The sequence below is a fragment of the Lagenorhynchus albirostris genome, chromosome 2 (assembly GCF_949774975.1).
Source record: "Lagenorhynchus albirostris chromosome 2, mLagAlb1.1, whole genome shotgun sequence".
In the NCBI taxonomy this organism is placed as follows: Eukaryota; Metazoa; Chordata; class Mammalia; order Artiodactyla; family Delphinidae; genus Lagenorhynchus; species Lagenorhynchus albirostris.
Window position 1 is genome coordinate 40,965,107 of NC_083096.1, and position 6,037 is coordinate 40,971,143.

The following is a 6,037-nucleotide window of genomic DNA, read 5'->3' on the forward strand; positions in this document are numbered from 1 at the left end:
ACTGGACAGAGCTGGGCCCTGTCCCTGAATCAGTATCTCACACTCGTAGGGGAGAAGCAAGAGGTAAATTTCCATTGGAAGAAAGGGGAGTGGATGGTGGCTCCACTGAGCTGCCATCTGTCTTGGTAACCCCAAGACTTGCAAGGTGCTTGGCACAAGGTGCTGCTTAATAAATTCTTGTGAATGAGTAAGTAGCAAGCAAGTTTCAGGAGCCCTGCTGTCCGGCTGCCACTCAGGCCCTCTGACCCATCCTACCCAGTGACAGCTTGGGGGCTGGGGAGTTGGGATGTGAGGAGAGGAGATGCCCCAGACACAGCCCTTAGTCGGAGGGACAGAAAGGGGACTGGGTCGTTTTAGGGAAAACGCTGTAGGCTTCTCCTCCACTTACTGCCTCTTTCCCGAAAGCCAGTGTCACACAGATGCACGCCAACTCATTCAGCCCCAGGATATGATGTTGTCCCCGCTTCTGTCCCCAACGTGCTGCCATCACTTTCTGGTTCTGATGCTTCTTGGCGGCTTCAACACCAACATCCAATCTAGCCGAGCTCTTCCTCGGCCCTGAGGAAGACACGATGTGCCACCTGGAGACAGTTCACTCTGCCCGAACTGTCAAGGTGTAGTTATCGAACACTAGGGTGTGTGGTGAATAGCAGTGGCATGTCTCACAGAATACCTTCTCCGTGGAACAGTTGCCCTGTCCTCCCCAGCCCACCTCCCCCTCTGCACAGCTCCGCTGCGGCTGACTCCTGGGATGCAGGCCTGAGGGTGGGGCTGAGGGTGGACCTGGGACCAGGCCATCGAGCCGTCACCCTGGTTCACCCTGGATACAGTTGGGGCTGGGATTTTCCATTTGTGCTCGGAGAGGAGCGCCCCCTTTTCCATCCACAAAGTGCATCAAAGGAAACCTGACGTCCCTACCCCGCTTCCCCTAAAGTAGAAGGTGCCCGAGAGCTTTCCAGAGGAGAATCCTTTGATTTCTTTTCCTTGTTTGGACTGGGGAGGGGTTTGGAGAAATATATTGTTCTAAAATAATAACCCTGGATCTGATGCGAGGTTCTGGGCAAGCGCAGACCCGGCTGAATCATTATCCTGGTGCTTGTGTTTCTTAAAAATAACCCCCCTTGCAATATTCTAATTATAGCCAGGGGAGTACTTGGAAGAGGCCTCTCCACACTCAATAGCTCCCCCAGCTCTGGCCCTGACATGAGCTGGCAAGGACTGAACAGTATTTCTGGCTAGGTCCACGGGCAGGTGGCATGCTGTGATAACCCACTTCTGCCCTTCGCCAGGCCAGGAAATTGTAACCAGTGTTGCTGAGAAAGAAAAGGGTTTCACCTTACGGATGGGTCACTAGGAATCTCAGTTTAACTCATTTTCTGCCAGTGTTAACCTTTTTTTTTTTCCCTCTTCTGGGTTCTGGGCTCTTGCGGGGAGGTGGGAGGGGTGGAGATACAGAGGAAGGAGACAGCTTAGTCCCTTTCCATTGGAAGCCCCCAAGCTGTCTGTCATCGCAGAACCACATTCAGCTGTACAAGTAGGCAGGTTCCCCAAATAGCTTTCGGAGATAAGGTAAAGCCTCTCTTACGCAGAAAAAAAAAAAATTCTTCCTACTTGTTAATTCTTCGAATGGTGTCATGGTGGCTTGAATTCCTGGCTTAGGACTTTGTTAAAATAAAAATATCCCATGACAAACGTAACAGAATGAAGTCCTATCAGCCGTTTACACGTTAGTCAGAACTAGACAAAAAATGTATCCAGAGGTACAGGTGCAACAGTGGGGATTCACAGATGAATTCACTTGATCCCTGCTCTGAAGTTGTTTGCAGTCTCTGAGGCAGGCACAAGGATTATGAGCCTTCGAGATTCTTTAGCAGATGTACAAAAGGAAACACCAGTGCGTACAGAGCAAGGAGCAGTGTGCTGTGGGGAGAGGAAGTTAGAAAATACTGCAGGGGAGAAGTGGCATCTGGGTTGGTTCTTGAAAGGATGACAAGAAGACAAGCAGGAGGCATTCCAAAAGCCAAGGTGCAGAGGCAGGAGTGGCCTGATGTCATCTTCAGATGCTTGGGAGGATACTTTGCGTGGGGATGGGGGTCAGTTTGCATCTTGGTCAAGCGCATGGGCTCTAGATTCTGGGGAAGAACTCTGGTTTCCACCACTTGCTAATAACCACACGACTTTGCTTTGAGCAAGTTTCCTAACTTTTAGTGCCTCCCTTTCTTCCTCTGTAAAATGGGTAGTAACACTGTCAGCGCCATAACGTTATGGTGAGAATGAATTCACCCATGTAAACTGCTTAGAACAATGCCTGGCCCAGAGTAAGTGCCTAATAAATAAAAGCTATTTATAACGGTGATTTCTCAGCACCTGGAAGGTGTGGGGAACTGGTGGAAGTGATAAGGAAAGGTTTAGAAAAAGGAGGCCAAAGAGCCCCCAATTATTTATTTATTTTTGGTCACACCGCACGGCTCATGGGATCTTAGTTCCCTGACCAGGGATCAAACCCGGGCCCCTGGCAGTGAGAGCGCTGAGTCCTAACCCCTGGGATGCCAGGGAATTCCCACATAAGAGCCCCTCATTAAAGTGCATCTGTTTTCAAGGGTGCTGAGAGCAGAACATGGGAAAGGTAAAGGGAGAAATTTTCAGGGCACAGAAAGTTCGAAAAATATGAAAATTCTGTTCATCAGGGCTGAGGGGATCCAAAAGGAGGAAGCCAGGAGAGTGGCCCAAAAGTGGCTTCTGAGGAGGTGGCAAGCGTGTGGTTTGTGCCTGTGGCCTGTCGCTGCAGTGACCCCAGGGAAGCCCTCGTTACAGGGCTGAGTGGGTAGGGTTTGTTCTCTCCTTGACCTACCCTGTCGCCTGTCCTGCCACTGCCTTTCCAGCAGGTGCTGTTGGTGAGAGGACCGAGGGAGAGAAAATAGGTCAGTGCAGATTTCTCCCAACACCTGAGAAATGATATGAAGCTAGGGTCTTACTAGCATTATTCTCATATAGGAAGGGCAGCACCTTTAGAGTCTCAGGAGGAGGAGAGGTGTGACTTGGTGTTGAGGAAGATGCCAGGCCAGGAAGAAAGCATGTGCAAGAAAGGTTCGGAAACGGGGGTGAGCTAATTGGTAGGTGCTGTGAGGACTGTGGAGCAAGGGATTCTCTTGTTAAGCACAAGGGATTGCTAAACTTTCAGAGGCAACGGGAGATCTAAAGAGCTGCCATGGTGGAAAATTATTCCAGTTGCTATAGGGAATGATCCCTATTGAATACTTTTCTAAAGCAAGGAATGCACATGGGTACTTCAAGCTTATCCTTTGGCCAGTGGATTTTTTTAAAATAAATTTATTTTATTTATTTTTGGCTGCATTGGGTCTTCGTTACTGCGTGTGGGCTTTTCTCTAGTTGCGGCGAGCGGGGGCTACTCTTCGTTGCAGTGCGTGGGCTTCTCACTGCACTGGCTTCTCTTGTTGCGGAGCACGGGCTCTAGGCGCGCGGGCTTCAGTAGTTGCAGCACGTGGGTTCAGTAGTTGTGGCTCGCGGTCTCTAGAGCACAGGCTTGGCAGTTCTGGTGCATGGGCTTAGCTGCTCCACAGCATATGGGATCTTCCCGGACCAGGGCTCGAACCCGTGTCCCCCGCATTCGCAGGCGGATTCTTAACCACTGCGCCACCAGGGAAGCCCGGCCAGTGGATTTTTGACTACTGAATTTTCTAAAAGTGGGGCACACTGCGGAGGGGGGGGAGTAATTTACCTTTCTAACCACATTTGCCTTAGGCTGATGCTAACTTAAGGGGAGTCCACTTGAGGGAGAAAGTTCATATTAGCTATTTGTGAAGACAGCACCACGCCAGGCAAGGAGACAAAACAGACTTCTTTCAGGCTTTATGACAAAATGAACAAGATATTGATACATATGGACTGTGAACCTGGCTTGTCTGCAAAATCCCTAGTTCTCCCCACATTAGTTGGCCAAGGACTAGGGCAGAAATACAAGTTTAAGTTTGAATCCTCAAGCAAAAGCGTGCTCCCTTTAGCCGTCAACTCAAGAATGGCTCTCGCAGTTGTCCCCGGGAGCCACTCCACCAGGCCTGAGGCAGTGGCTCTGTTTATAGGGAATGGCTAATCTCTAGGGCATGTATGCGCTGGAGGACACCATTGCCCTGAAGGTCAGAAGCCTTAGGCTCTTTGATACAATGAAGGGTGTAGGCAAGGAAGCATTGGGATTTCTACCCACAGCCGACCATATTTATCAGCATCATCTGTGTATCCTGGGCACCAGGAGAAGATACACAAAGGAATGAGAGGCATGATTCCTGACCAATCAAGCAGGGCATGTGGTCCAGCTGAGAAATAAGCCCCGTGCATGGTCCAGCTGAGAAGTAAGCCCCGTGCAACGGAGACAAGAAAGGTTACAAGTTATTTTAGTAGTGCCAAGTAGCAGGTCAGGGAAGGTTTTTGTACCACTTTGGATAATCTAGTTTCAGAGGGGATGATCATAGACTGCTAATGACTGTTCAGAAATGGGACATCTCTGAAAACAAGAAAGGGAGGGAGAGAGGGAGGAAGAGGGGAGAGGGAGGGCCAAGGAGAGAGAGAATGAGAATGAGAACGTGACGGGTGGTAGAATTTGTTGCCGAAATTAAGCCTGGTGTCCTTTATCGAGCAGCACCCTAAGTAGAAGCTAGCTGTTGATTTCTCGTTCTAGCAACGCTGAATGACTTGGACCACATTCATGCCAAGGGAAAAACAAATTTATTGCTAGGAAATCTTTCAAAGGTATAAACCAAGAAACTTTTAAACAATTATATTTTCATTTTGGTCTCTTTTTTTAACACTTAAGACAAGGTTCAAGTGTAACCTAAAAATGTCTTCGATCTTCTTGTAAAAACGTGAAACTTTTCAATTAGAACCCAGACATACTGATTTACAATCTGGGTTATGTCTTACCAAAGAAGGTGAGGAGGAGGCTTTTTTTTTTTTTTAAGGAATTTTGCCTTTTAAAAAATTTAATTAATTTATTTTTGCTGTGTTGGGTCTCCGTTTCTGTGCGAGGGCTTTCTCTAGTTGTGGCGAGCGGGGGCCACTCCTCATTGTGGTGCGCGGGCCTCTCACTGTCGCAGCCTCTCTTGTTGCAGAGCACAGGCTCCAGACGCGCAGGCTCAGTAGTTGTGGCACACGGGCCTAGTTGCTCCATGGCATGTGGGATCTTCCCAGACCAGGGCACGAACCCGTGTCCCCTGCATTGGCAGGCAGATTCTCAACCACTGCGCCACCAGGGAAGCCCCGAGGCTCATTTTAGAAATGGAAAAAATTGTGAGATAAATCATGAGAACACTTAGGTATGATTTTATATTGGGAAGTCACCTAGGAAGTATCTTCAATGAAGACAGATGATGTGCTACTGAATGATTTCTTGCCCCACCTTGAAGTACTTTCTTATGACTTCCTATAAATGCTTGGGTGTACTGTCATATTGGAAAGTGCTTGAGAAAATGTATTTAGGGAAGAGAGGTGATTTGCCACTGAATGATTTTCCACACTGACCTGCTTTTACAGATGAATTCTAAAAGATTCATCCTGATTTTATACCCTCAAGCCTGGAATGAATAGTGACTGAGAATCTTCACAAGAACCTCAGTCACCTGAGACATCTTGTAGGTGCTGGGCTTCCCCAGGGCAGCGACACGAGGAGGCCAAGGTTTCTAGGAGAATCTGGTTCAGATGTTCAGTTCTACTGTAGTCAAACATTTTTAGACCCTTGCAAGGTTTACAGAAACTAGGTTTCAGAAGTTAGTGTGACCAAGTTCAGGCTTAAAGTTGAAGAAACTCATTCAGCAACCTGTAAATTTTTTTTGAACTCTACAATGAAAGCCTATTAAAAGGTTCCTTAAAACCTATAAAGGTGGATTTGAGAAACAAGAGGTGGAGTTGGGAGCTAAGGCTGGTGTGTGTGTGTGTGTGTGTGTGTAGGGGGGGCAAATACCAAAAGGGTGGAGGTCCCTGACAATACTGAATGATCTTTCTGTCCCTTCCCCTCTCGCCTACCATC

General features: G+C 48.2%; 1 protein-coding gene across 1 annotated transcript in view; it reads left to right on the plus strand.

Annotated features, from left to right (window-relative positions):
* Nucleotides 1–6,037, plus strand: part of VASH2 (vasohibin 2) — a 37,033-nt gene that overhangs the window by 28,117 nt on the left and 2,879 nt on the right. The gene's annotated exons all lie outside the window — the stretch shown is intronic.